Source organism: Lissotriton vulgaris, chromosome 10, assembly GCF_964263255.1.
Source record: "Lissotriton vulgaris chromosome 10, aLisVul1.2, whole genome shotgun sequence".
Taxonomy (NCBI): Eukaryota; Metazoa; Chordata; class Amphibia; order Caudata; family Salamandridae; genus Lissotriton; species Lissotriton vulgaris.
Genome location: NC_141698.1, coordinates 536,691,897 through 536,716,975, shown reverse-complemented (window position 1 = coordinate 536,716,975; position 25,079 = coordinate 536,691,897). Strand labels below are relative to the sequence as shown.

At 47.1% G+C, this 25,079-nt stretch overlaps 43 non-coding genes across 43 annotated transcripts; all 43 read right to left on the bottom strand.

Annotated features, from left to right (window-relative positions):
- Positions 1–1,008: 1,008 nt before the first annotated feature.
- On the bottom strand, positions 1,009–1,120 carry TRNAL-CAA (transfer RNA leucine (anticodon CAA)). Its single transcript has 2 exons — positions 1,083–1,120; positions 1,009–1,054 (listed from the first exon to the last, which is right to left on the bottom strand). It is a non-coding gene; the product is annotated as a tRNA-Leu (tRNA).
- A 293-nt stretch (positions 1,121–1,413) lies between these two features.
- On the bottom strand, positions 1,414–1,486 carry TRNAV-AAC (transfer RNA valine (anticodon AAC)). Its single transcript has one exon. It is a non-coding gene; the product is annotated as a tRNA-Val (tRNA).
- A 381-nt stretch (positions 1,487–1,867) lies between these two features.
- TRNAP-AGG (transfer RNA proline (anticodon AGG)) lies at positions 1,868–1,939 on the bottom strand. The gene has a single exon. It is a non-coding gene; the product is annotated as a tRNA-Pro (tRNA).
- A 406-nt stretch (positions 1,940–2,345) lies between these two features.
- Positions 2,346–2,418, bottom strand: TRNAG-UCC (transfer RNA glycine (anticodon UCC)). Its single transcript has one exon. It is a non-coding gene; the product is annotated as a tRNA-Gly (tRNA).
- Positions 2,419–2,794: 376 nt separating this feature from the next.
- TRNAP-UGG (transfer RNA proline (anticodon UGG)) lies at positions 2,795–2,866 on the bottom strand. Its single transcript has one exon. It is a non-coding gene; the product is annotated as a tRNA-Pro (tRNA).
- A 922-nt stretch (positions 2,867–3,788) lies between these two features.
- TRNAL-CAA (transfer RNA leucine (anticodon CAA)) lies at positions 3,789–3,900 on the bottom strand. The gene is made up of 2 exons: positions 3,863–3,900; positions 3,789–3,834 (listed from the first exon to the last, which is right to left on the bottom strand). It is a non-coding gene; the product is annotated as a tRNA-Leu (tRNA).
- A 292-nt stretch (positions 3,901–4,192) lies between these two features.
- On the bottom strand, positions 4,193–4,265 carry TRNAV-AAC (transfer RNA valine (anticodon AAC)). The gene has a single exon. It is a non-coding gene; the product is annotated as a tRNA-Val (tRNA).
- A 385-nt stretch (positions 4,266–4,650) lies between these two features.
- On the bottom strand, positions 4,651–4,722 carry TRNAP-AGG (transfer RNA proline (anticodon AGG)). The gene has a single exon. It is a non-coding gene; the product is annotated as a tRNA-Pro (tRNA).
- Positions 4,723–5,128: 406 nt separating this feature from the next.
- TRNAV-UAC (transfer RNA valine (anticodon UAC)) lies at positions 5,129–5,201 on the bottom strand. Its single transcript has one exon. It is a non-coding gene; the product is annotated as a tRNA-Val (tRNA).
- A 376-nt stretch (positions 5,202–5,577) lies between these two features.
- On the bottom strand, positions 5,578–5,649 carry TRNAP-UGG (transfer RNA proline (anticodon UGG)). Its single transcript has one exon. It is a non-coding gene; the product is annotated as a tRNA-Pro (tRNA).
- A 932-nt stretch (positions 5,650–6,581) lies between these two features.
- On the bottom strand, positions 6,582–6,693 carry TRNAL-CAA (transfer RNA leucine (anticodon CAA)). The gene is made up of 2 exons: positions 6,656–6,693; positions 6,582–6,627 (listed from the first exon to the last, which is right to left on the bottom strand). It is a non-coding gene; the product is annotated as a tRNA-Leu (tRNA).
- Positions 6,694–6,986: 293 nt separating this feature from the next.
- TRNAV-AAC (transfer RNA valine (anticodon AAC)) lies at positions 6,987–7,059 on the bottom strand. Its single transcript has one exon. It is a non-coding gene; the product is annotated as a tRNA-Val (tRNA).
- Positions 7,060–7,444: 385 nt separating this feature from the next.
- TRNAP-AGG (transfer RNA proline (anticodon AGG)) lies at positions 7,445–7,516 on the bottom strand. Its single transcript has one exon. It is a non-coding gene; the product is annotated as a tRNA-Pro (tRNA).
- A 406-nt stretch (positions 7,517–7,922) lies between these two features.
- TRNAG-UCC (transfer RNA glycine (anticodon UCC)) lies at positions 7,923–7,995 on the bottom strand. Its single transcript has one exon. It is a non-coding gene; the product is annotated as a tRNA-Gly (tRNA).
- A 376-nt stretch (positions 7,996–8,371) lies between these two features.
- Positions 8,372–8,443, bottom strand: TRNAP-UGG (transfer RNA proline (anticodon UGG)). Its single transcript has one exon. It is a non-coding gene; the product is annotated as a tRNA-Pro (tRNA).
- A 1,336-nt stretch (positions 8,444–9,779) lies between these two features.
- On the bottom strand, positions 9,780–9,852 carry TRNAV-AAC (transfer RNA valine (anticodon AAC)). Its single transcript has one exon. It is a non-coding gene; the product is annotated as a tRNA-Val (tRNA).
- Positions 9,853–10,237: 385 nt separating this feature from the next.
- TRNAP-AGG (transfer RNA proline (anticodon AGG)) lies at positions 10,238–10,309 on the bottom strand. Its single transcript has one exon. It is a non-coding gene; the product is annotated as a tRNA-Pro (tRNA).
- A 406-nt stretch (positions 10,310–10,715) lies between these two features.
- Positions 10,716–10,788, bottom strand: TRNAV-UAC (transfer RNA valine (anticodon UAC)). Its single transcript has one exon. It is a non-coding gene; the product is annotated as a tRNA-Val (tRNA).
- Positions 10,789–11,164: 376 nt separating this feature from the next.
- On the bottom strand, positions 11,165–11,236 carry TRNAP-UGG (transfer RNA proline (anticodon UGG)). The gene has a single exon. It is a non-coding gene; the product is annotated as a tRNA-Pro (tRNA).
- A 932-nt stretch (positions 11,237–12,168) lies between these two features.
- TRNAL-CAA (transfer RNA leucine (anticodon CAA)) lies at positions 12,169–12,280 on the bottom strand. The gene is made up of 2 exons: positions 12,243–12,280; positions 12,169–12,214 (listed from the first exon to the last, which is right to left on the bottom strand). It is a non-coding gene; the product is annotated as a tRNA-Leu (tRNA).
- A 292-nt stretch (positions 12,281–12,572) lies between these two features.
- Positions 12,573–12,645, bottom strand: TRNAV-AAC (transfer RNA valine (anticodon AAC)). Its single transcript has one exon. It is a non-coding gene; the product is annotated as a tRNA-Val (tRNA).
- Positions 12,646–13,030: 385 nt separating this feature from the next.
- TRNAP-AGG (transfer RNA proline (anticodon AGG)) lies at positions 13,031–13,102 on the bottom strand. Its single transcript has one exon. It is a non-coding gene; the product is annotated as a tRNA-Pro (tRNA).
- A 406-nt stretch (positions 13,103–13,508) lies between these two features.
- Positions 13,509–13,581, bottom strand: TRNAV-UAC (transfer RNA valine (anticodon UAC)). Its single transcript has one exon. It is a non-coding gene; the product is annotated as a tRNA-Val (tRNA).
- Positions 13,582–13,957: 376 nt separating this feature from the next.
- TRNAP-UGG (transfer RNA proline (anticodon UGG)) lies at positions 13,958–14,029 on the bottom strand. Its single transcript has one exon. It is a non-coding gene; the product is annotated as a tRNA-Pro (tRNA).
- Positions 14,030–14,961: 932 nt separating this feature from the next.
- Positions 14,962–15,073, bottom strand: TRNAL-CAA (transfer RNA leucine (anticodon CAA)). The gene is made up of 2 exons: positions 15,036–15,073; positions 14,962–15,007 (listed from the first exon to the last, which is right to left on the bottom strand). It is a non-coding gene; the product is annotated as a tRNA-Leu (tRNA).
- A 293-nt stretch (positions 15,074–15,366) lies between these two features.
- Positions 15,367–15,439, bottom strand: TRNAV-AAC (transfer RNA valine (anticodon AAC)). Its single transcript has one exon. It is a non-coding gene; the product is annotated as a tRNA-Val (tRNA).
- Positions 15,440–15,824: 385 nt separating this feature from the next.
- TRNAP-AGG (transfer RNA proline (anticodon AGG)) lies at positions 15,825–15,896 on the bottom strand. The gene has a single exon. It is a non-coding gene; the product is annotated as a tRNA-Pro (tRNA).
- Positions 15,897–16,302: 406 nt separating this feature from the next.
- Positions 16,303–16,375, bottom strand: TRNAG-UCC (transfer RNA glycine (anticodon UCC)). The gene has a single exon. It is a non-coding gene; the product is annotated as a tRNA-Gly (tRNA).
- A 376-nt stretch (positions 16,376–16,751) lies between these two features.
- TRNAP-UGG (transfer RNA proline (anticodon UGG)) lies at positions 16,752–16,823 on the bottom strand. The gene has a single exon. It is a non-coding gene; the product is annotated as a tRNA-Pro (tRNA).
- A 932-nt stretch (positions 16,824–17,755) lies between these two features.
- TRNAL-CAA (transfer RNA leucine (anticodon CAA)) lies at positions 17,756–17,867 on the bottom strand. The gene is made up of 2 exons: positions 17,830–17,867; positions 17,756–17,801 (listed from the first exon to the last, which is right to left on the bottom strand). It is a non-coding gene; the product is annotated as a tRNA-Leu (tRNA).
- Positions 17,868–18,159: 292 nt separating this feature from the next.
- TRNAV-AAC (transfer RNA valine (anticodon AAC)) lies at positions 18,160–18,232 on the bottom strand. Its single transcript has one exon. It is a non-coding gene; the product is annotated as a tRNA-Val (tRNA).
- A 385-nt stretch (positions 18,233–18,617) lies between these two features.
- Positions 18,618–18,689, bottom strand: TRNAP-AGG (transfer RNA proline (anticodon AGG)). The gene has a single exon. It is a non-coding gene; the product is annotated as a tRNA-Pro (tRNA).
- Positions 18,690–19,095: 406 nt separating this feature from the next.
- On the bottom strand, positions 19,096–19,168 carry TRNAV-UAC (transfer RNA valine (anticodon UAC)). The gene has a single exon. It is a non-coding gene; the product is annotated as a tRNA-Val (tRNA).
- A 376-nt stretch (positions 19,169–19,544) lies between these two features.
- On the bottom strand, positions 19,545–19,616 carry TRNAP-UGG (transfer RNA proline (anticodon UGG)). Its single transcript has one exon. It is a non-coding gene; the product is annotated as a tRNA-Pro (tRNA).
- Positions 19,617–20,548: 932 nt separating this feature from the next.
- On the bottom strand, positions 20,549–20,660 carry TRNAL-CAA (transfer RNA leucine (anticodon CAA)). Its single transcript has 2 exons — positions 20,623–20,660; positions 20,549–20,594 (listed from the first exon to the last, which is right to left on the bottom strand). It is a non-coding gene; the product is annotated as a tRNA-Leu (tRNA).
- A 292-nt stretch (positions 20,661–20,952) lies between these two features.
- On the bottom strand, positions 20,953–21,025 carry TRNAV-AAC (transfer RNA valine (anticodon AAC)). The gene has a single exon. It is a non-coding gene; the product is annotated as a tRNA-Val (tRNA).
- A 385-nt stretch (positions 21,026–21,410) lies between these two features.
- TRNAP-AGG (transfer RNA proline (anticodon AGG)) lies at positions 21,411–21,482 on the bottom strand. Its single transcript has one exon. It is a non-coding gene; the product is annotated as a tRNA-Pro (tRNA).
- A 406-nt stretch (positions 21,483–21,888) lies between these two features.
- Positions 21,889–21,961, bottom strand: TRNAV-UAC (transfer RNA valine (anticodon UAC)). The gene has a single exon. It is a non-coding gene; the product is annotated as a tRNA-Val (tRNA).
- Positions 21,962–22,337: 376 nt separating this feature from the next.
- Positions 22,338–22,409, bottom strand: TRNAP-UGG (transfer RNA proline (anticodon UGG)). The gene has a single exon. It is a non-coding gene; the product is annotated as a tRNA-Pro (tRNA).
- A 932-nt stretch (positions 22,410–23,341) lies between these two features.
- TRNAL-CAA (transfer RNA leucine (anticodon CAA)) lies at positions 23,342–23,453 on the bottom strand. The gene is made up of 2 exons: positions 23,416–23,453; positions 23,342–23,387 (listed from the first exon to the last, which is right to left on the bottom strand). It is a non-coding gene; the product is annotated as a tRNA-Leu (tRNA).
- Positions 23,454–23,746: 293 nt separating this feature from the next.
- TRNAV-AAC (transfer RNA valine (anticodon AAC)) lies at positions 23,747–23,819 on the bottom strand. The gene has a single exon. It is a non-coding gene; the product is annotated as a tRNA-Val (tRNA).
- Positions 23,820–24,204: 385 nt separating this feature from the next.
- TRNAP-AGG (transfer RNA proline (anticodon AGG)) lies at positions 24,205–24,276 on the bottom strand. Its single transcript has one exon. It is a non-coding gene; the product is annotated as a tRNA-Pro (tRNA).
- A 406-nt stretch (positions 24,277–24,682) lies between these two features.
- TRNAG-UCC (transfer RNA glycine (anticodon UCC)) lies at positions 24,683–24,755 on the bottom strand. The gene has a single exon. It is a non-coding gene; the product is annotated as a tRNA-Gly (tRNA).
- Between the last annotated feature and the right edge of the window lie 324 nt (positions 24,756–25,079).

The window sequence follows — 25,079 nt, the reverse complement described above, 5'->3', positions numbered from 1 at the left end:
GGATGGGCTCGTCCGGGATTTGAACCCGGGACCTCTCACACCTAAAGCGAGAATCATACCCCTAGACCAACGAGCCTGAGTGGCCAGGAGACATTTTGAACAATTACTGTAGCGTCTTTCTGAAAACAGCAGGGCTATTTGGCTCGTCTCCCTATAAGTGAGCCACACAAAGTCATGTTTTCTCTCAAGTTGTTGTTTTTTCACTCCAGCAAGGAAGGGGGCAGCCAATCTCCTATCAGCCAGTGAGCAGTAAAAAGGCACAGATGAGCACAGCAAGCACTTTCTGGCACTTGCACTCCTCTGCAAGTCCTGGACCCTTGCTCCATAGACTTCCACACCAGAAGCAATGAAGGGCCCACCATTTCTTGCGCCTGAGAAAGAGGTGTTTGATATTTGGATTCAAACGCGCTCGCTCAGCGCTCGCTCAGGCTCGATCAGGCGAGATTTATATGAGTGGCTCACAGGCCTGAAACATTCACCTGGGAGACCCAGAGTGGCTGACTTCCCAGTATGGCCATTGTTGGGCGAGTCTCCTCCTTTCCTCCTGCCTCAATCTAGAATTGGCTGCAAATCACAAGAGGGAGTGCAATGTCCGTGTGTAGTGCCTACTCCCAGATACCTCTCTGTCTTCCTTATGTAAATTAGAATTTGCAAGGGGGGACCATTGGCAATCTGCTCCTCCCACATAACCAGGAAGCCCCGTTGAACATGTCTGCCTGTGTTGTTGCAGGGACAGTGCCTTCTCTGCCAAAAAGGTGGCAGGAGAGCCTCACAACAAATGATGGGATCAACTGCTTATTTCGAAACCCAGCATGGCAGTTACTGTGATGGAGTGCAAATGTAATGGAAGGTGTGCCTGAGGTGTCCCTTTCAGAAATACATGGAATTGTGATTGAGGGCCCAGCCTGGTGGATTTCTCTTTATTTATTACAGGTTCCTGTAAATATTGTGGTGTGTCTGGGGAATGCACTGCAAAAATTAGGAAGACTTAAGGGTGTAAAAGGGAACTGTCAGAAGTGGGATTTGAACCCACGCCTCCATGAGGAGACCAGAAGGCTCAGCATCACTGAAGATCAAGCTCTCTTGAGTCTGGCGCCTTAGACCACTCGGCCATCCTGACGGCTCAGGGTGTGCTTAGTTCTGACTTTTCTGTCTGCACCTGCCAACGTTTCCACTTACAACGTTCACAGCAATGTCACAGGTGTAAAGGCCCCAACAATACAACATAGCTTAAACAAAATAAAAATAGGCCCCAGAACATCCCCCAGATGATCGATGGAGATAACTTTGTTTCGTCTGCAAAGGTAAAAAAAAATTCTCGCGGCTCACTGTGTTCAAAGACCACCTCTTCTTAAACTTGCATTGAGATAATAAGGTTTTAGAGTGTGCACAAAAAAAGAATCCAATGCACAGTGTTTCTGCCCGGTCTCGAACCGGGGACCTTTCGCGTGTTAGGCGAACGTGATGACCACTACACTACAGAAACTACCTTGGGTGTTTCTACTGTTAGAGGAAAGTTTCTCTCAAGTCTTCACCCTACTTCTATTCTGCTGTATCAGCAGCGGCTCAGAATGTGCAGAACAAGTGTGAAAACCTCAGAGATATCATCCAACATGCTTGCAATTAGACGTATTCAAAACTCACTTGTGCAGGCATCGACAGGCAAATATCTGATGCCTAAATGCCAGCGAGTACAGCTTGGGAAAGCATCACCTGGGACACACTGAGACTAAGCAGGTAGGCAGATAAAGCATGGTGATCCATTTTTCTTCTGAGGTTAGAAATATGTTGTGCAACAATGCACCCAGTATAACGAGAAATAGTCATAGTGCTTTTTTAGTAGGGTTTGTATGTTTACCTCTAAAAAGGGCTCGTCCGGGATTTGAACCCGGGACCTCTCGCACCCTAAGCGAGAATCATACCCCTAGACCAACGAGCCACGCAAGAGTCACCTCTGACACGGCTCCAGGGGTTAGTGGCAGCTAGCCAGTACATGCTGCTCTGTTCTGCAATATGATTGCTGTCTTTTCCATGACCGTCATCAAACAAGAAATTAAAAAGCCTCTGTCCTTCAGACAGTTTGTTTGCTTTAAGTGTCTGCTCGTGGTGAGGACAAGAGAAGCATTTCTTCTCTCATGCCTTGCTTTCATGAAGTAGGCCCACCCTACAGAGCAAAGTGCGAGCAAGCGAATGGCGCAAGCTATCGTCACTTCTCTTTTCGAGCTGTCACTGAGATCTCTGGAGCACACTACGTCAGGCTGGTGAGGAATAGACAGCCTCTATTATCTCAGCTTTCCTATAAAGTGAGCCAGTAAATGCAAACACTCTGAAAAACAGCAAGCTGCTGTTTCTGCCCGGTCTCGAACCAGGGACCTTTCGCGTGGAAGGCGAATGTGATAACCACTACACTACAGAAACAGACACTACCTCAGGAATCTTGTTGGCATGTATTGGGTTGGAATGCACAGACTAAGGGCCAACGTCCTTGAAGCTCAAAGTTGGGCTCTCCTTACCCGGTCTCTCTTTCTTTGGAATGAGGACCACTTTTTTCCCATGAGGCGATTTTGAAACCATATCCTGAAATGACACTAGAAAAACACTTTGCATGTAATGTTCCTACACTGCTGGTCCAGCCCAGAAAAGCAGTTGCAAGGAAGTCCTGCACTCCTTTATCATGTCAAAAGTGGAAAATAGCATGCAGGGTAAGGAACCTTCTCGACATACACAGCGTCTTATAGCATTGAAAAGAAGAAAGGCTCCTATATGACAAGCAGCCTGAAAAATTCCACAGGATGGGCTCGTCCGGGATTTGAACCCGGGACCTCTCGCACCCAAAGCGAGAATCATACCCCTAGACCAACGAGCCAGAGTGGCCAGGAGACATTTTGAACAATTACTGAAGCGTCTTTCTGAAAACAGCAGGGCTATTTGGCTCGTCTCCCTATAAGTGAGCCACACAAAGTCATGTTTTCTCTCAAGTTGTTGTTTTTTCACTCCAGCAAGGAAGGGGGCAGCCAATCTCCTATCGGCCAGTGAGCAGTAAAAAGGCACAGATGAGAACAGCAAGCACTTTCTGGCACTTGTACTCCTCTGCAAGTCCTGGACCCTTGCTCCATAGACTTCCACACCAGAAGCAATGAAGGGCCCACCATTTCTTGCGCCTGAGAAAGAGGTGTTTGATATTTGGATTCAAACGCGCTCGCTCAGCGCTCGATCAGGCGAGATTTATATGAGTGGCTCACAGGCCTGAAACATTCACCTGGGAGACCCAGAGTGGCTGACTTCCCAGTATGGCCATTGTTGGGCGAGTCTCCTCCTTTCCTCCTGCCTCAATCTAGAATTGGCTGCAAATCACAAGAGGGAGTGCAATGTCCGTGTGTAGTGCCTACTCCCAGCTACCTCTCTGTCTTCCTTATGTAAATTAGAATTTGCAAGGGGGGACCATTGGCAATCTGCTCCTCCCACATAACCAGGAAGCCCTGTTGAACATGTCTGCCTGTGTTGTTGCAGGGACAGTGCCTTCTCTGCCAAAAAGGTGGCAGGAGAGCCTCACAACAAATGATGGGATCAACTGCTTATTTCGAAACCCAGCATGGCAGTTACTGTGATGGAGTGCAAATGTAATGGAAGGTGTGCCTGAGGTGTCCCTTTCAGAAATACATGGAATTGTGATTGAGGGCCCAGCCTGGTGGATTTCTCTTTATTTATTACAGGTTCCTGTAAATATTGTGGTGTGTCTGGGGAATGCACTGCAAAAATTAGGAAGACTTAAGGGTGTAAAAGGGAACTGTCAGAAGTGGGATTTGAACCCACGCCTCAATGAGGAGACCAGAAGGCTCAGCATCACTGAAGATCAAGCTCTCTTGGGTCTGGCGCCTTAGACCACTCGGCCATCCTGACGGCTCAGGGTGTACTTAGTTCTGACTTTTCTGTCTGCACCTGCCAACGTTTCCACTTACAACGTTCACAGCAATGTCACAGGTGTAAAGGCCCCAACAATACAACATAGCTTAAACAAAATAAAAATAGGCCCCAGAACATCCCCCAGATGATCGATGGAGATAACTTTGTTTCGTCTGCAAAGGTAAAAAAAAATTCTCGCGGCTCACTGTGTTCAAAGACCACCTCTTCTTAAACTTGCATTGAGATAATAAGGTTTTAGAGTGTGCACAAAAAAGCATCCAATGCACAGTGTTTCTGCCCGGTCTCGAACCGGGGACCTTTCGCGTGTTAGGCGAACGTGATGACCACTACACTACAGAAACTACCTTTCTGGTTTCTACTGTTAGAGGAAAGTTTATCTCAAGTCTTCACCCTACTTCTATTCTGCTGTATCAGCAGCGGCTCAGAATGTGCAGAACAAGTGTGAAAACCTCAGAGATATCATCCAACATGCTTGCAATTAGACGTATTCAAAACTCACTTGTGCAGGCATCGACAGGCAAATATCTGATGCCTAAATGCCAGCGAGTACAGCTTGGGAAAGCATCACCTGGGACACACTGAGACTAAGCAGGTAGGCAGATAAAGCATGGTGATCCATTTTTCTTCTGAGGTTAGAAATATGTTGTGCAACAATGCACCCAGTATAACGAGAAATAGTCAGGCATAGTGCATTTTTAGTAGGGTTTGTATGTTTACCTCTAAAAAGGGCTCGTCTGGGATTTGAACCCGGGACCTCTCGCACCCTAAGCGAGAATCATACCCCTAGACCAACAAGCCACACAAGAGTCACCTCTGACACGGCTCCAGGGGTTAGTGGCAGCTAGCCAGTACATGCTGCTCTGTTCTGCAATATGATTGCTGTCTTTTCCATGACCGTCATCAAACAAGAAATTAAAAAGCCTCTGTCCTTCAGAGAGTTTGTTTGCTTTAAGTGTCTGCTCGTGGTGAGGACAAGAGAAGCATTTCTTCTCTCATGCCTTGCTTTCATGAAGTAGGCCCACCCTACAGAGCAAAGTGCGAGCAAGCGAATGGCGCAAGCTATCGTCACTTCTCTTTTCGAGCTGTCACTGAGATCTCTGGAGCACACTACGTCAGGCTGGTGAGGAATAGACAGCCTCTATTATCTCAGCTTTCCTATAAAGTGAGCCAGTAAATGCAAACACTGTGAAAAACAGCAAGCTGCTGTTTCTGCCCGGTCTCGAACCAGGGACCTTTCGCGTGTAAGGCGAATGTGATAACCACTACACTCCAGAAACAGACACTACCTCAGGAATCTTGTTGGCATGTATTGGGTTGGAATGCACAGACTAAGGGCCAACGTCCTTGAAGCTCAAAGTTGGGCTCTCCTTACCCGGTCTCTCTTTCTTTGGAATGAGGACCACTTTTTTCCCATGAGGCGATTTTGAAACCATATCCTGAAATGACACTAGAAAAACACTTTGCATGTAATGTTCCTACACTGCTGGTCCAGCCCAGAAAAGCAGTTGCAACGAAGTCCTGCACTCCTTTATCATGTCAAAAGTGGAAAATAGCGTGCAGGGTAAGGAACCTTCTCGACATACACAGCGTCTTATAGCATTGAAAAGAAGAAAGGCTCCTATATGACAAGCAGCCTGAAAAATTCCACAGGATGGGCTCGTCCGGGATTTGAACCCGGGACCTCTCGCACCCAAAGCGAGAATCATACCCCTAGACCAACGAGCCAGAGTGGCCAGGAGACATTTTGAACAATTACTGAAGCGTCTTTCTGAAAACAGCAGGGCTATTTGGCTCGTCTCCCTATAAGTGAGCCACACAAAGTCATGTTTTCTCTCAAGTTGTTGTTTTTTCACTCCAGCAAGGAAGGGGGCAGCCAATCTCCTATCGGCCAGTGAGCAGTAAAAAGGCACAGATGAGAACAGCAAGCACTTTCTGGCACTTGTACTCCTCTGCAAGTCCTGGACCCTTGCTCCATAGACTTCCACACCAGAAGCAATGAAGGGCCCACCATTTCTTGCGCCTGAGAAAGAGGTGTTTGATATTTGGATTCAAACGCGCTCGCTCAGCGCTCGATCAGGCTCGATCAGGCGAGATTTATATGAGTGGCTCACAGGCCTGAAACATTCACCTGGGAGACCCAGAGTGGCTGACTTCCCAGTATGGCCATTGTTGGGCGAGTCTCCTCCTTTCCTCCTGGCTCAATCTAGAATTGGCTGCAAATCACAAGAGGGAGTGCAATGTCCGTGTGTAGTGCCTACTCCCAGCTACCTCTCTGTCTTCCTTATGTAAATTAGAATTTGCAAGGGGGGACCATTGGCAATCTGCTCCTCCCACATAACCAGGAAGCCCTGTTGAACATGTCTGCCTGTGTTGTTGCAGGGACAGTGCCTTCTCTGCCAAAAAGGTGGCAGGAGAGACTCACAACAAATGATGGGATCAACTGCTTATTTCGAAACCCAGCATGGCAGTTACTGTGATGGAGTGCAAATGTAATGGAAGGTGTGCCTGAGGTGTCCCTTTCAGAAATACATGGAATTGTGATTGAGGGCCCAGCCTGGTGGATTTCTCTTTATTTATTACAGGTTCCTGTAAATATTGTGGTGTGTCTGGGGAATGCACTGCAAAAATTAGGAAGACTTAAGGGTGTAAAAGGGAACTGTCAGAAGTGGGATTTGAACCCACGCCTCCATGAGGAGACCAGAAGGCTCAGCATCACTGAAGATCAAGCTCTCTTGAGTCTGGCGCCGTAGACCACTCGGCCATCCTGACGGCTCAGGGTGTGCTTAGTTCTGACTTTTCTGTCTGCACCTGCCAACGTTTCCACTTACAACGTTCACAGCAATGTCACAGGTGTAAAGGCCCCAACAATACAACATAGCTTAAACAAAATAAAAATAGGCCCCAGAACATCCCCCAGATGATCGATGGAGATAACTTTGTTTCGTCTGCAAAGGTAAAAAAAAATTCTCGCGGCTCACTGTGTTCAAAGACCACCTCTTCTTAAACTTGCATTGAGATAATAAGGTTTTAGAGTGTGCACAAAAAAAGCATCCAATGCACAGTGTTTCTGCCCGGTCTCGAACCGGGGACCTTTCGCGTGTTAGGCGAACGTGATGACCACTACACTACAGAAACTACCTTGGTGGTTTCTACTGTTAGAGGAAAGTTTCTCTCAAGTCTTCACCCTACTTCTATTCTGCTGTATCAGCAGCGGCTCAGAATGTGCAGAACAAGTGTGAAAACCTCAGAGATATCATCCAACATGCTTGCAATTAGACGTATTCAAAACTCACTTGTGCAGGCATCGACAGGCAAATATCTGATGCCTAAATGCCAGCGAGTACAGCTTGGGAAAGCATCACCTGGGACACACTGAGACTAAGCAGGTAGGCAGATAAAGCATGGTGATCCATTTTTCTTCTGAGGTTAGAAATATGTTGTGCAACAATGCACCCAGTATAACGAGAAATAGTCAGGCATAGTGCATTTTTAGTAGGGTTTGTATGTTTACCTCTAAAAAGGGCTCGTCTGGGATTTGAACCCGGGACCTCTCGCACCCTAAGCGAGAATCATACCCCTAGACCAACGAGCCACACAAGAGTCACCTCTGACACGGCTCCAGGGGTTAGTGGCAGCTAGCCAGTACATGCTGCTCTGTTCTGCAATATGATTGCTGTCTTTTCCATGACCGTCATCAAACAAGAAATTAAAAAGCCTCTGTCCTTCAGACAGTTTGTTTGCTTTAAGTGTCTGCTCGTGGTGAGGACAAGAGAAGCATTTCTTCTCTCATGCCTTGCTTTCATGAAGTAGGCCCACCCTACAGAGCAAAGTGCGAGCAAGCGAATGGCGCAAGCTATCGTCACTTCTCTTTTCGAGCTGTCACTGAGATCTCTGGAGCACACTACGTCAGGCTGGTGAGGAATAGACAGCCTCTATTATCTCAGCTTTCCTATAAAGTGAACCAGTAAATGCAAACACTCTGAAAAACAGCAAGCTGCTGTTTCTGCCCGGTCTCGAACCAGGGACCTTTCGCGTGGAAGGCGAATGTGATAACCACTACACTACAGAAACAGACACTACCTCAGGAATCTTGTTGGCATGTATTGGGTTGGAATGCACAGACTAAGGGCCAACGTCCTTGAAGCTCAAAGTTGGGCTCTCCTTACCCGGTCTCTCTTTCTTTGGTATGAGGACCACTTTTTTCCCATGAGGCGATTTTGAAACCATATCCTGAAATGACACTAGAAAAACACTTTGCATGTAATGTTCCTACACTGCTGGTCCAGCCCAGAAAAGCAGTTGCAAGGAAGTCCTGCACTCCTTTATCATGTCAAAAGTGGAAAATAGCATGCAGGGTAAGGAACCTTCTCGACATACACAGCGTCTTATAGCATTGAAAAGAAGAAAGGCTCCTATATGACAAGCAGCCTGAAAAATTCCACAGGATGGGCTCGTCCGGGATTTGAACCCGGGACCTCTCGCACCCAAAGCGAGAATCATACCCCTAGACCAACGAGCCAGAGTGGCCAGGAGACATTTTGAACAATTACTGAAGCGTCTTTCTGAAAACAGCAGGGCTATTTGGCTCGTCTCCCTATAAGTGAGCCAAACAAAGTCATGTTTTCTCTCAAGTTGTTGTTTTTTCACTCCAGCAAGGAAGGGGGCAGCCAATCTCCTATCGGCCAGTGAGCAGTAAAAAGGCACAGATGAGAACAGCAAGCACTTTCTGGCACTTGTACTCCTCTGCAAGTCCTGGACCCTTGCTCCATAGACTTCCACACCAGAAGCAATGAAGGGCCCACCATTTCTTGCGCCTGAGAAAGAGGTGTTTGATATTTGGATTCAAACGCGCTCGCTCAGCGCTCGATCAGGCTCGATCAGGCGAGATTTATATGAGTGGCTCACAGGCCTGAAACATTCACCTGGGAGACCCAGAGTGGCTGACTTCCCAGTATGGCCATTGTTGGGCGAGTCTCCTCCTTTCCTCCTGCCTCAATCTAGAATTGGCTGCAAATCACAAGAGGGAGTGCAATGTCCGTGTGTAGTGCCTACTCCCAGCTACCTCTCTGTCTTCCTTATGTAAATTAGAATTTGCAAGGGGGGACCATTGGCAATCTGCTCCTCCCACATAACCAGGAAGCTCTGTTGAACATGTCTGCCTGTGTTGTTGCAGGGACAGTGCCTTCTCTGCCAAAAAGGTGGCAGGAGAGCCTCACAACAAATGATGGGATCAACTGCTTATTTCGAAACCCAGCATGGCAGTTACTGTGATGGAGTGCAAATGTAATGGAAGGTGTGCCTGAGGTGTCCCTTTCAGAAATACATGGAATTGTGATTGAGGGCCCAGCCTGGTGGATTTCTCTTTATTTATTACAGGTTCCTGTAAATATTGTGGTGTGTCTGGGGAATGCACTGCAAAAATTAGGAAGACTTAAGGGTGTAAAAGGGAACTGTCAGAAGTGGGATTTGAACCCACGCCTCAATGAGGAGACCAGAAGGCTCAGCATCACTGAAGATCAAGCTCTCGTGGGTCTGGCGCCTTAGACCACTCGGCCATCCTGACGGCTCAGGGTGTACTTAGTTCTGACTTTTCTGTCTGCACCTGCCAACGTTTCCACTTACAACGTTCACAGCAATGTCACAGGTGTAAAGGCCCCAACAATACAACATAGCTTAAACAAAATAAAAATAGGCCCCAGAACATCCCCCAGATGATCGATGGAGATAACTTTGTTTCGTCTGCAAAGGTAAAAAAAAATTCTCGCGGCTCACTGTGTTCAAAGACCACCTCTTCTTAAACTTGCATTGAGATAATAAGGTTTTAGAGTGTGCACAAAAAAGCATCCAATGCACAGTGTTTCTGCCCGGTCTCGAACCGGGGACCTTTCGCTTGTTAGGCGAACGTGATGACCACTACACTACAGAAACTACCTTTGTGGTTTCTACTGTTAGAGGAAAGTTTCTCTCAAGTCTTCACCCTACTTCTATTCTGCTGTATCAGCAGCGGCTCAGAATGTGCAGAACAAGTGTGAAAACCTCAGAGATATCATCCAACATGCTTGCAATTAGACGTATTCAAAACTCACTTGTGCAGGCATCGACAGGCAAATATCTGATGCCTAAATGCCAGCGAGTACAGCTTGGGAAAGCATCACCTGGGACACACTGAGACTAAGCAGGTAGGCAGATAAAGCATGGTGATCCATTTTTCTTCTGAGGTTAGAAATATGTTGTGCAACAATGCACCCAGTATAACGAGAAATAGTCAGGCATAGTGCATTTTTAGTAGGGTTTGTATGTTTACCTCTAAAAAGGGCTCGTCTGGGATTTGAACCCGGGACCTCTCGCACCCTAAGCGAGAATCATACCCCTAGACCAACGAGCCACACAAGAGTCACCTCTGACACGGCTCCAGGGGTTAGTGGCAGCTAGCCAGTACATGCTGCTCTGTTCTGCAATATGATTGCTGTCTTTTCCATGACCGTCATCAAACAAGAAATTAAAAAGCCTCTGTCCTTCAGACAGTTTGTTTGCTTTAAGTGTCTGCTCGTGGTGAGGACAAGAGAAGCATTTCTTCTCTCATGCCTTGCTTTCATGAAGTAGGCCCACCCTACAGAGCAAAGTGCGAGCAAGCGAATGGCGCAAGCTATCGTCACTTCTCTTTTCGAGCTGTCACTGAGATCTCTGGAGCACACTACGTCAGGCTGGTGAGGAATAGACAGCCTCTATTATCTCAGCTTTCCTATAAAGTGAGCCAGTAAATGCAAACACTGTGAAAAACAGCAAGCTGCTGTTTCTGCCCTGTCTCGAACCAGGGACCTTTCGCGTGTAAGGCGAATGTGATAACCACTACACTACAGAAACAGACACTACCTCAGGAATCTTGTTGGCATGTATTGGGTTGGAATGCACAGACTAAGGGCCAACGTCCTTGAAACTCAAAGTTGGGCTCTCCTTACCCGGTCTCTCTTTCTTTGGAATGAGGACCACTTTTTTCCCATGAGGCGATTTTGTAACCATATCCTGAAATGACACTAGAAAAACACTTTGCATGTAATGTTCCTACACTGCTGGTCCAGCCCAGAAAAGCAGTTGCAACGAAGTCCTGCACTCCTTTATCATGTCAAAAGTGGAAAATAGCGTGCAGGGTAAGGAACCTTCTCGACATACACAGCGTCTTATAGCATTGAAAAGAAGAAAGGCTCCTATATGACAAGCAGCCTGAAAAATTCCACAGGATGGGCTCGTCCGGGATTTGAACCCGGGACCTCTCACACCCAAAGCGAGCATCATACCCCTAGACCAACGAGCCTGAGTGGCCAGGAGACATTTTGAACAATTACTGAAGCGTCTTTCTGAAAACAGCAGGGCTATTTGGCTCGTCTCCCTATAAGTGAGCCACACAAAGTCATGTTTTCTCTCAAGTTGTTGTTTTTTCACTCCAGCAAGGAAGGGGGCAGCCAATCTCCTATCAGCCAGTGAGCAGTAAAAAGGCACAGATGAGAACAGCAAGCACTTTCTGGCACTTGTACTCCTCTGCAAGTCCTGGACCCTTGCTCCATAGACTTCCACACCAGAAGCAATGAAGGGCCCACCATTTCTTGCGCCTGAGAAAGAGGTGTTTGATATTTGGATTCAAACGCGCTCGCTCAGCGCTCAATCAGGCTCGATCAGGCGAGATTTATATGAGTGGCTCACAGGCCTGAAACATTCACCTGGGAGACCCAGAGTGGCTGACTTCCCAGTATGGCCATTGTTGGGCGAGTCTCCTCCTTTCCTCCTGCCTCAATCTAGAATTGGCTGCAAATCACAAGAGGGAGTGCAATGTCCGTGTGTAGTGCCTACTCCCAGCTACCTCTCTGTCTTCCTTATGTAAATTAGAATTTGCAAGGGGGGACCATTGGCAATCTGCTCCTCCCACATAACCAGGAAGCCCTGTTGAACATGTCTGCCTGTGTTGTTGCAGGGACAGTGCCTTCTCTGCCAAAAAGGTGGCAGGAGAGCCTCACAACAAATGATGGGATCAACTGCTTATTTCGAAACCCAGCATGGCAGTTACTGTGATGGAGTGCAAATGTAATGGAAGGTGTGCCTGAGGTGTCCCTTTCAGAAATACATGGAATTGTGATTGAGGGCCCAGCCTGGTGGATTTCTCTTTATTTATTAGAGGTTCCTGTAAATATTGTGGTGTGTCTGGGGAATGCACTGCAAAAATTAGGAAGACTTAAGGGTGTAAAAGGGACCTGTCAGAAGTGGGATTTGAACCCACGCCTCCATGAGGAGACCAGAAGGCTCAGCATCACTGAAGATCAAGCTCTCTTGAGTCTGGCGCCTTAGACCACTCGGCCATCCTGACGGCTCAGGGTGTGCTTAGTTCTGACTTTTCTGTCTGCACCTGCCAACGTTTCCACTTACAACAGTCACAGCAATGTCACAGGTGTAAAGGCCCCAACAATACAACATAGCTTAAACAAAATAAAAATAGGCCCCAGAACATCCCCCAGATGATCGATGGAGATAACTTTGTTTCGTCTGCAAAGGTAAAAAAAAATTCTCGCGGCTCACTGTGTTCAAAGACCACCTCTTCTTAAACTTGCATTGAGATAATAAGGTTTTAGAGTGTGCACAAAAAAGCATCCAATGCACAGTGTTTCTGCCCGGTCTCGAACCGGGGACCTTTCGCGTGTTAGGCGAACGTGATGACCACTACACTACAGAAACTACCTTTCTGGTTTCTACTGTTAGAGGAAAGTTTATCTCAAGTCTTCACCCTACTTCTATTCTGCTGTATCAGCAGCGGCTCAGAATGTGCAGAACAAGTGTGAAAACCTCAGAGATATCATCCAACATGCTTGCAATTAGACGTATTCAAAACTCACTTGTGCAGGCATCGACAGGCAAATATCTGATGCCTAAATGCCAGCGAGTACAGCTTGGGAAAGCATCACCTGGGACACACTGAGACTAAGCAGGTAGGCAGATAAAGCATGGTGATCCATTTTTCTTCTGAGGTTAGAAATATGTTGTGCAACAATGCACCCAGTATAACGAGAAATAGTCAGGCATAGTGCATTTTTAGTAGGGTTTGTATGTTTACCTCTAAAAAGGGCTCGTCTGGGATTTGAACCCGGGACCTCTCGCACCCTAAGCGAGAATCATACCTCTAGACCAACAAGCCACACAAGAGTCACCTCTGACACGGCTCCAGGGGTTAGTGGCAGCTAGCCAGTACATGCTGCTCTGTTCTGCAATATGATTGCTGTCTTTTCCATGACCGTCATCAAACAAGAAATTAAAAAGCCTCTGTCCTTCAGAGAGTTTGTTTGCTTTAAGTGTCTGCTCGTGGTGAGGACAAGAGAAGCATTTCTTCTCTCATGCCTTGCTTTCATGAAGTAGGCCCACCCTACAGAGCAAAGTGCGAGCAAGCGAATGGCGCAAGCTATCGTCACTTCTCTTTTCGAGCTGTCACTGAGATCTCTGGAGCACACTACGTCAGGCTGGTGAGGAATAGACAGCCTCTATTATCTCAGCTTTCCTATAAAGTGAGCCAGTAAATGCAAACACTGTGAAAAACAGCAAGCTGCTGTTTCTGCCCGGTCTCGAACCAGGGACCTTTCGCGTGTAAGGCGAATGTGATAACCACTACACTCCAGAAACAGACACTACCTCAGGAATCTTGTTGGCATGTATTGGGTTGGAATGCACAGACTAAGGGCCAACGTCCTTGAAGCTCAAAGTTGGGCTCTCCTTACCCGGTCTCTCTTTCTTTGGAATGAGGACCACTTTTTTCCCATGAGGCGATTTTGAAACCATATCCTGAAATGACACTAGAAAAACACTTTGCATGTAATGTTCCTACACTGCTGGTCCAGCCCAGAAAAGCAGTTGCAACGAAGTCCTGCACTCCTTTATCATGTCAAAAGTGGAAAATAGCGTGCAGGGTAAGGAACCTTCTCGACATACACAGCGTCTTATAGCATTGAAAAGAAGAAAGGATCCTATATGACAAGCAGCCTGAAAAATTCCACAGGATGGGCTCGTCCGGGATTTGAACCCGGGACCTCTCGCACCCAAAGCGAGAATCATACCCCTAGACCAACGAGCCAGAGTGGCCAGGAGACATTTTGAACAATTACTGAAGCGTCTTTCTGAAAACAGCAGGGCTATTTGGCTCGTCTCCCTATAAGTGAGCCACACAAAGTCATGTTTTCTCTCAAGTTGTTGTTTTTTCACTCCAGCAAGGAAGGGGGCAGCCAATCTCCTATCGGCCAGTGAGCAGTAAAAAGGCACAGATGAGAACAGCAAGCACTTTCTGGCACTTGTACTCCTCTGCAAGTCCTGGACCCTTGCTCCATAGACTTCCACACCAGAAGCAATGAAGGGCCCACCATTTCTTGCGCCTGAGAAAGAGGTGTTTGATATTTGGATTCAAACGCGCTCGCTCAGCGCTCGATCAGGCTCGATCAGGCGAGATTTATATGAGTGGCTCACAGGCCTGAAACATTCACCTGGGAGACCCAGAGTGGCTGACTTCCCAGTATGGCCATTGTTGGGCGAGTCTCCTCCTTTCCTCCTGCCTCAATCTAGAATTGGCTGCAAATCACAAGAGGGAGTGCAATGTCCGTGTGTAGTGCCTACTCCCAGCTACCTCTCTGTCTTCCTTATGTAAATTAGAATTTGCAAGGGGGGACCATTGGCAATCTGCTCCTCCCACATAACCAGGAAGCCCTGTTGAACATGTCTGCCTGTGTTGTTGCAGGGACAGTGCCTTCTCTGCCAAAAAGGTGGCAGGAGAGACTCACAACAAATGATGGGATCAACTGCTTATTTCGAAACCCAGCATGGCAGTTACTGTGATGGAGTGCAAATGTAATGGAAGGTGTGCCTGAGGTGTCCCTTTCAGAAATACATGGAATTGTGATTGAGGGCCCAGCCTGGTGGATTTCTCTTTATTTATTACAGGTTCCTGTAAATATTGTGGTGTGTCTGGGGAATGCACTGCAAAAATTAGGAAGACTTAAGGGTGTAAAAGGGAACTGTCAGAAGTGGGATTTGAACCCACGCCTCCATGAGGAGACCAGAAGGCTCAGCATCACTGAAGATCAAGCTCTCTTGAGTCTGGCGCCGTAGACCACTCGGCCATCCTGACGGCTCAGGGTGTGCTTAGTTCTGACTTTTCTGTCTGCACCTGCCAACGTTTCCACTTACAACGTTCACAGCAATGTCACAGGTGTAAAGGCCCCAACAATACAACATAGCTTAAACAAAATAAAAATAGGCCCCAGAACATCCCCCAGATGATCGATGGAGATAACTTTGTTTCGTCTGCAAAGGTAAAAAAAAATTCTCGCGGCTCACTGTGTTCAAAGACCACCTCTTCTTAAACTTGCATTGAGATAATAAGGTTTTAGAGTGTGCACAAAAAAAGCATCCAATGCACAGTGTTTCTGCCCGGTCTCGAACCGGGGACCTTTCGCGTGTTAGGCGAACGTGATGACCACTACACTACAGAAACTACCTTGGTGGTTTCTACTGTTAGAGGAAAGTTTCTCTCAAGTCTTCACCCTACTTCTATTCTGCTGTATCAGCAGCGGCTCAGAATGTGCAGAACAAGTGTGAAAACCTCAGAGATATCATCCAACATGCTTGCAATTAGACGTATTCAAAACTCACTTGTGCAGGCATCGACAGGCAAATATCTGATGCCTAAATGCCAGCGAGTACAGCTTGGGAAAGCATCACCTGGGACACACTGAGACTAAGCAGGTAGGCAGATAAAGCATGGTGATCCATTTTTCTTCTGAGGTTAGAAATATGTTGTGCAACAATGCACCCAGTATAACGAGAAATAGTCAGGCATAGTGCATTTTTAGTAGGGTTTGTATGTTTACCTCTAAAAAGGGCTCGTCTGGGATTTGAACCCGGGACCTCTCGCACCCTAAGCGAGAATCATACCCCTAGACCAACGAGCCACACAAGAGTCACCTCTGACACGGCTCCAGGGGTTAGTGGCAGCTAGCCAGTACATGCTGCTCTGTTCTGCAATATGATTGCTGTCTTTTCCATGACCGTCATCAAACAAGAAATTAAAAAGCCTCTGTCCTTCAGACAGTTTGTTTGCTTTAAGTGTCTGCTCGTGGTGAGGACAAGAGAAGCATTTCTTCTCTCATGCCTTGCTTTCATGAAGTAGGCCCACCCTACAGAGCAAAGTGCGAGCAAGCGAATGGCGCAAGCTATCGTCACTTCTCTTTTCGAGCTGTCACTGAGATCTCTGGAGCACACTACGTCAGGCTGGTGAGGAATAGACAGCCTCTATTATCTCAGCTTTCCTATAAAGTGAACCAGTAAATGCAAACACTCTGAAAAACAGCAAGCTGCTGTTTCTGCCCGGTCTCGAACCAGGGACCTTTCGCGTGGAAGGCGAATGTGATAACCACTACACTACAGAAACAGACACTACCTCAGGAATCTTGTTGGCATGTATTGGGTTGGAATGCACAGACTAAGGGCCAACGTCCTTGAAGCTCAAAGTTGGGCTCTCCTTACCCGGTCTCTCTTTCTTTGGTATGAGGACCACTTTTTTCCCATGAGGCGATTTTGAAACCATATCCTGAAATGACACTAGAAAAACACTTTGCATGTAATGTTCCTACACTGCTGGTCCAGCCCAGAAAAGCAGTTGCAAGGAAGTCCTGCACTCCTTTATCATGTCAAAAGTGGAAAATAGCATGCAGGGTAAGGAACCTTCTCGACATACACAGCGTCTTATAGCATTGAAAAGAAGAAAGGCTCCTATATGACAAGCAGCCTGAAAAATTCCACAGGATGGGCTCGTCCGGGATTTGAACCCGGGACCTCTCGCACCCAAAGCGAGAATCATACCCCTAGACCAACGAGCCAGAGTGGCCAGGAGACATTTTGAACAATTACTGAAGCGTCTTTCTGAAAACAGCAGGGCTATTTGGCTCGTCTCCCTATAAGTGAGCCACACAAAGTCATGTTTTCTCTCAAGTTGTTGTTTTTTCACTCCAGCAAGGAAGGGGGCAGCCAATCTCCTATCGGCCAGTGAGCAGTAAAAAGGCACAGATGAGAACAGCAAGCACTTTCTGGCACTTGTACTCCTCTGCAAGTCCTGGACCCTTGCTCCATAGACTTCCACACCAGAAGCAATGAAGGGCCCACCATTTCTTGCGCCTGAGAAAGAGGTGTTTGATATTTGGATTCAAACGCGCTCGCTCAGCGCTCGATCAGGCTCGATCAGGCGAGATTTATATGAGTGGCTCACAGGCCTGAAACATTCACCTGGGAGACCCAGAGTGGCTGACTTCCCAGTATGGCCATTGTTGGGCGAGTCTCCTCCTTTCCTCCTGCCTCAATCTAGAATTGGCTGCAAATCACAAGAGGGAGTGCAATGTCCGTGTGTAGTGCCTACTCCCAGCTACCTCTCTGTCTTCCTTATGTAAATTAGAATTTGCAAGGGGGGACCATTGGCAATCTGCTCCTCCCACATAACCAGGAAGCTCTGTTGAACATGTCTGCCTGTGTTGTTGCAGGGACAGTGCCTTCTCTGCCAAAAAGGTGGCAGGAGAGCCTCACAACAAATGATGGGATCAACTGCTTATTTCGAAACCCAGCATGGCAGTTACTGTGATGGAGTGCAAATGTAATGGAAGGTGTGCCTGAGGTGTCCCTTTCAGAAATACATGGAATTGTGATTGAGGGCCCAGCCTGGTGGATTTCTCTTTATTTATTACAGGTTCCTGTAAATATTGTGGTGTGTCTGGGGAATGCACTGCAAAAATTAGGAAGACTTAAGGGTGTAAAAGGGAACTGTCAGAAGTGGGATTTGAACCCACGCCTCAATGAGGAGACCAGAAGGCTCAGCATCACTGAAGATCAAGCTCTCTTGGGTCTGGCGCCTTAGACCACTCGGCCATCCTGACGGCTCAGGGTGTACTTAGTTCTGACTTTTCTGTCTGCACCTGCCAACGTTTCCACTTACAACGTTCACAGCAATGTCACAGGTGTAAAGGCCCCAACAATACAACATAGCTTAAACAAAATAAAAATAGGCCCCAGAACATCCCCCAGATGATCGATGGAGATAACTTTGTTTCGTCTGCAAAGGTAAAAATAAATTCTCGCGGCTCACTGTGTTCAAAGACCACCTCTTCTTAAACTTGCATTGAGATAATAAGGTTTTAGAGTGTGCACAAAAAAGCATCCAATGCACAGTGTTTCTGCCCGGTCTCGAACCGGGGACCTTTCGCGTGTTAGGCGAACGTGATGACCACTACACTACAGAAACTACCTTTGTGGTTTCTACTGTTAGAGGAAAGTTTATCTCAAGTCTTCACCCTACTTCTATTCTGCTGTATCAGCAGCGGCTCAGAATGTGCAGAACAAGTGTGAAAACCTCAGAGATATCATCCAACATGCTTGCAATTAGACGTATTCAAAACTCACTTGTGCAGGCATCGACAGGCAAATATCTGATGCCTAAATGCCAGCGAGTACAGCTTGGGAAAGCATCACCTGGGACACACTGAGACTAAGCAGGTAGGCAGATAAAGCATGGTGATCCATTTTTCTTCTGAGGTTAGAAATATGTTGTGCAACAATGCACCCAGTATAACGAGAAATAGTCAGGCATAGTGCATTTTTAGTAGGGTTTGTATGTTTACCTCTAAAAAGGGCTCGTCTGGGATTTGAACCCGGGACCTCTCGCACCCTAAGCGAGAATCATACCCCTAGACCAACAAGCCACACAAGAGTCACCTCTGACACGGCTCCAGGGGTTAGTGGCAGCTAGCCAGTACATGCTGCTCTGTTCTGCAATATGATTGCTGTCTTTTCCATGACCGTCATCAAACAAGAAATTAAAAAGCCTCTGTCCTTCAGAGAGTTTGTTTGCTTTAAGTGTCTGCTCGTGGTGAGGACAAGAGAAGCATTTCTTCTCTCATGCCTTGCTTTCATGAAGTAGGCCCACCCTACAGAGCAAAGTGCGAGCAAGCGAATGGCGCAAGCTATCGTCACTTCTCTTTTCGAGCTGTCACTGAGATCTCTGGAGCACACTACGTCAGGCTGGTGAGGAATAGACAGCCTCTATTATCTCAGCTTTCCTATAAAGTGAGCCAGTAAATGCAAACACTGTGAAAAACAGCAAGCTGCTGTTTCTGCCCGGTCTCGAACCAGGGACCTTTCGCGTGTAAGGCGAATGTGATAACCACTACACTACAGAAACAGACACTACCTCAGGAATCTTGTTGGCATGTATTGGGTTGGAATGCACAGACTAAGGGCCAACGTCCTTGAAGCTCAAAGTTGGGCTCTCCTTACCCGGTCTCTCTTTCTTTGGAATGAGGACCACTTTTTTCCCATGAGGCGATTTTGAAACCATATCCTGAAATGACACTAGAAAAACACTTTGCATGTAATGTTCCTACACTGCTGGTCCAGCCCAGAAAAGCAGTTGCAACGAAGTCCTGCACTCCTTTATCATGTCAAAAGTGGAAAATAGCGTGCAGGGTAAGGAACCTTCTCGACATACACAGCGTCTTATAGCATTGAAAAGAAGAAAGGCTCCTATATGACAAGCAGCCTGAAAAATTCCACAGGATGGGCTCGTCCGGGATTTGAACCCGGGACCTCTCACACCCAAAGCGAGCATCATACCCCTAGACCAACGAGCCTGAGTGGCCAGGAGACATTTTGAACAATTACTGAAGCGTCTTTCTGAAAACAGCAGGGCTATTTGGCTCGTCTCCCTATAAGTGAGCCACACAAAGTCATGTTTTCTCTCAAGTTGTTGTTTTTTCACTCCAGCAAGGAAGGGGGCAGCCAATCTCCTATCAGCCAGTGAGCAGTAAAAAGGCACAGATGAGAACAGCAAGCACTTTCTGGCACTTGTACTCCTCTGCAAGTCCTGGACCCTTGCTCCATAGACTTCCACACCAGAAGCAATGAAGGGCCCACCATTTCTTGCGCCTGAGAAAGAGGTGTTTGATATTTGGATTCAAACGCGCTCGCTCAGCGCTCAATCAGGCTCGATCAGGCGAGATTTATATGAGTGGCTCACAGGCCTGAAACATTCACCTGGGAGACCCAGAGTGGCTGACTTCCCAGTATGGCCATTGTTGGGCGAGTCTCCTCCTTTCCTCCTGCCTCAATCTAGAATTGGCTGCAAATCACAAGAGGGAGTGCAATGTCCGTGTGTAGTGCCTACTCCCAGCTACCTCTCTGTCTTCCTTATGTAAATTAGAATTTGCAAGGGGGGACCATTGGCAATCTGCTCCTCCCACATAACCAGGAAGCCCTGTTGAACATGTCTGCCTGTGTTGTTGCAGGGACAGTGCCTTCTCTGCCAAAAAGGTGGCAGGAGAGCCTCACAACAAATGATGGGATCAACTGCTTATTTCGAAACCCAGCATGGCAGTTACTGTGATGGAGTGCAAATGTAATGGAAGGTGTGCCTGAGGTGTCCCTTTCAGAAATACATGGAATTGTGATTGAGGGCCCAGCCTGGTGGATTTCTCTTTATTTATTACAGGTTCCTGTAAATATTGTGGTGTGTCTGGGGAATGCACTGCAAAAATTAGGAAGACTTAAGGGTGTAAAAGGGAACTGTCAGAAGTGGGATTTGAACCCACGCCTCAATGAGGAGACCAGAAGGCTCAGCATCACTGAAGATCAAGCTCTCTTGGGTCTGGCGCCTTAGACCACTCGGCCATCCTGACGGCTCAGGGTGTACTTAGTTCTGACTTTTCTGTCTGCACCTGCCAACGTTTCCACTTACAACGTTCACAGCAATGTCACAGGTGTAAAGGCCCCAACAATACAACATAGCTTAAACAAAATAAAAATAGGCCCCAGAACATCCCCCAGATGATCGATGGAGATAACTTTGTTTCGTCTGCAAAGGTAAAAAAAAATTCTCGCGGCTCACTGTGTTCAAAGACCACCTCTTCTTAAACTTGCATTGAGATAATAAGGTTTTAGAGTGTGCACAAAAAAGCATCCAATGCACAGTGTTTCTGCCCGGTCTCGAACCGGGGACCTTTCGCGTGTTAGGCGAACGTGATGACCACTACACTACAGAAACTACCTTTCTGGTTTCTACTGTTAGAGGAAAGTTTATCTCAAGTCTTCACCCTACTTCTATTCTGCTGTATCAGCAGCGGCTCAGAATGTGCAGAACAAGTGTGAAAACCTCAGAGATATCATCCAACATGCTTGCAATTAGACGTATTCAAAACTCACTTGTGCAGGCATCGACAGGCAAATATCTGATGCCTAAATGCCAGCGAGTACAGCTTGGGAAAGCATCACCTGGGACACACTGAGACTAAGCAGGTAGGCAGATAAAGCATGGTGATCCATTTTTCTTCTGAGGTTAGAAATATGTTGTGCAACAATGCACCCAGTATAACGAGAAATAGTCAGGCATAGTGCATTTTTAGTAGGGTTTGTATGTTTACCTCTAAAAAGGGCTCGTCTGGGATTTGAACCCGGGACCTCTCGCACCCTAAGCGAGAATCATACCTCTAGACCAACAAGCCACACAAGAGTCACCTCTGACACGGCTCCAGGGGTTAGTGGCAGCTAGCCAGTACATGCTGCTCTGTTCTGCAATATGATTGCTGTCTTTTCCATGACCGTCATCAAACAAGAAATTAAAAAGCCTCTGTCCTTCAGAGAGTTTGTTTGCTTTAAGTGTCTGCTCGTGGTGAGGACAAGAGAAGCATTTCTTCTCTCATGCCTTGCTTTCATGAAGTAGGCCCACCCTACAGAGCAAAGTGCGAGCAAGCGAATGGCGCAAGCTATCGTCACTTCTCTTTTCGAGCTGTCACTGAGATCTCTGGAGCACACTACGTCAGGCTGGTGAGGAATAGACAGCCTCTATTATCTCAGCTTTCCTATAAAGTGAGCCAGTAAATGCAAACACTGTGAAAAACAGCAAGCTGCTGTTTCTGCCCGGTCTCGAACCAGGGACCTTTCGCGTGTAAGGCGAATGTGATAACCACTACACTCCAGAAACAGACACTACCTCAGGAATCTTGTTGGCATGTATTGGGTTGGAATGCACAGACTAAGGGCCAACGTCCTTGAAGCTCAAAGTTGGGCTCTCCTTACCCGGTCTCTCTTTCTTTGGAATGAGGACCACTTTTTTCCCATGAGGCGATTTTGAAACCATATCCTGAAATGACACTAGAAAAACACTTTGCATGTAATGTTCCTACACTGCTGGTCCAGCCCAGAAAAGCAGTTGCAACGAAGTCCTGCACTCCTTTATCATGTCAAAAGTGGAAAATAGCGTGCAGGGTAAGGAACCTTCTCGACATACACAGCGTCTTATAGCATTGAAAAGAAGAAAGGATCCTATATGACAAGCAGCCTGAAAAATTCCACAGGATGGGCTCGTCCGGGATTTGAACCCGGGACCTCTCGCACCCAAAGCGAGAATCATACCCCTAGACCAACGAGCCAGAGTGGCCAGGAGACATTTTGAACAATTACTGAAGCGTCTTTCTGAAAACAGCAGGGCTATTTGGCTCGTCTCCCTATAAGTGAGCCACACAAAGTCATGTTTTCTCTCAAGTTGTTGTTTTTTCACTCCAGCAAGGAAGGGGGCAGCCAATCTCCTATCGGCCAGTGAGCAGTAAAAAGGCACAGATGAGAACAGCAAGCACTTTCTGGCACTTGTACTCCTCTGCAAGTCCTGGACCCTTGCTCCATAGACTTCCACACCAGAAGCAATGAAGGGCCCACCATTTCTTGCGCCTGAGAAAGAGGTGTTTGATATTTGGATTCAAACGCGCTCGCTCAGCGCTCGATCAGGCTCGATCAGGCGAGATTTATATGAGTGGCTCACAGGCCTGAAACATTCACCTGGGAGACCCAGAGTGGCTGACTTCCCAGTATGGCCATTGTTGGGCGAGTCTCCTCCTTTCCTCCTGCCTCAATCTAGAATTGGCTGCAAATCACAAGAGGGAGTGCAATGTCCGTGTGTAGTGCCTACTCCCAGCTACCTCTCTGTCTTCCTTATGTAAATTAGAATTTGCAAGGGGGGACCATTGGCAATCTGCTCCTCCCACATAACCAGGAAGCCCTGTTGAACATGTCTGCCTGTGTTGTTGCAGGGACAGTGCCTTCTCTGCCAAAAAGGTGGCAGGAGAGACTCACAACAAATGATGGGATCAACTGCTTATTTCGAAACCCAGCATGGCAGTTACTGTGATGGAGTGCAAATGTAATGGAAGGTGTGCCTGAGGTGTCCCTTTCAGAAATACATGGAATTGTGATTGAGGGCCCAGCCTGGTGGATTTCTCTTTATTTATTACAGGTTCCTGTAAATATTGTGGTGTGTCTGGGGAATGCACTGCAAAAATTAGGAAGACTTAAGGGTGTAAAAGGGAACTGTCAGAAGTGGGATTTGAACCCACGCCTCCATGAGGAGACCAGAAGGCTCAGCATCACTGAAGATCAAGCTCTCTTGAGTCTGGCGCCGTAGACCACTCGGCCATCCTGACGGCTCAGGGTGTGCTTAGTTCTGACTTTTCTGTCTGCACCTGCCAACGTTTCCACTTACAACGTTCACAGCAATGTCACAGGTGTAAAGGCCCCAACAATACAACATAGCTTAAACAAAATAAAAATAGGCCCCAGAACATCCCCCAGATGATCGATGGAGATAACTTTGTTTCGTCTGCAAAGGTAAAAAAAAATTCTCGCGGCTCACTGTGTTCAAAGACCACCTCTTCTTAAACTTGCATTGAGATAATAAGGTTTTAGAGTGTGCACAAAAAAAGCATCCAATGCACAGTGTTTCTGCCCGGTCTCGAACCGGGGACCTTTCGCGTGTTAGGCGAACGTGATGACCACTACACTACAGAAACTACCTTGGTGGTTTCTACTGTTAGAGGAAAGTTTCTCTCAAGTCTTCACCCTACTTCTATTCTGCTGTATCAGCAGCGGCTCAGAATGTGCAGAACAAGTGTGAAAACCTCAGAGATATCATCCAACATGCTTGCAATTAGACGTATTCAAAACTCACTTGTGCAGGCATCGACAGGCAAATATCTGATGCCTAAATGCCAGCGAGTACAGCTTGGGAAAGCATCACCTGGGACACACTGAGACTAAGCAGGTAGGCAGATAAAGCATGGTGATCCATTTTTCTTCTGAGGTTAGAAATATGTTGTGCAACAATGCACCCAGTATAACGAGAAATAGTCAGGCATAGTGCATTTTTAGTAGGGTTTGTATGTTTACCTCTAAAAAGGGCTCGTCTGGGATTTGAACCCGGGACCTCTCGCACCCTAAGCGAGAATCATACCCCTAGACCAACGAGCCACACAAGAGTCACCTCTGACACGGCTCCAGGGGTTAGTGGCAGCTAGCCAGTACATGCTGCTCTGTTCTGCAATATGATTGCTGTCTTTTCCATGACCGTCATCAAACAAGAAATTAAAAAGCCTCTGTCCTTCAGACAGTTTGTTTGCTTTAAGTGTCTGCTCGTGGTGAGGACAAGAGAAGCATTTCTTCTCTCATGCCTTGCTTTCATGAAGTAGGCCCACCCTACAGAGCAAAGTGCGAGCAAGCGAATGGCGCAAGCTATCGTCACTTCTCTTTTCGAGCTGTCACTGAGATCTCTGGAGCACACTACGTCAGGCTGGTGAGGAATAGACAGCCTCTATTATCTCAGCTTTCCTATAAAGTGAACCAGTAAATGCAAACACTCTGAAAAACAGCAAGCTGCTGTTTCTGCCCGGTCTCGAACCAGGGACCTTTCGCGTGGAAGGCGAATGTGATAACCACTACACTACAGAAACAGACACTACCTCAGGAATCTTGTTGGCATGTATTGGGTTGGAATGCACAGACTAAGGGCCAACGTCCTTGAAGCTCAAAGTTGGGCTCTCCTTACCCGGTCTCTCTTTCTTTGGTATGAGGACCACTTTTTTCCCATGAGGCGATTTTGAAACCATATCCTGAAATGACACTAGAAAAACACTTTGCATGTAATGTTCCTACACTGCTGGTCCAGCCCAGAAAAGCAGTTGCAAGGAAGTCCTGCACTCCTTTATCATGTCAAAAGTGGAAAATAGCATGCAGGGTAAGGAACCTTCTCGACATACACAGCGTCTTATAGCATT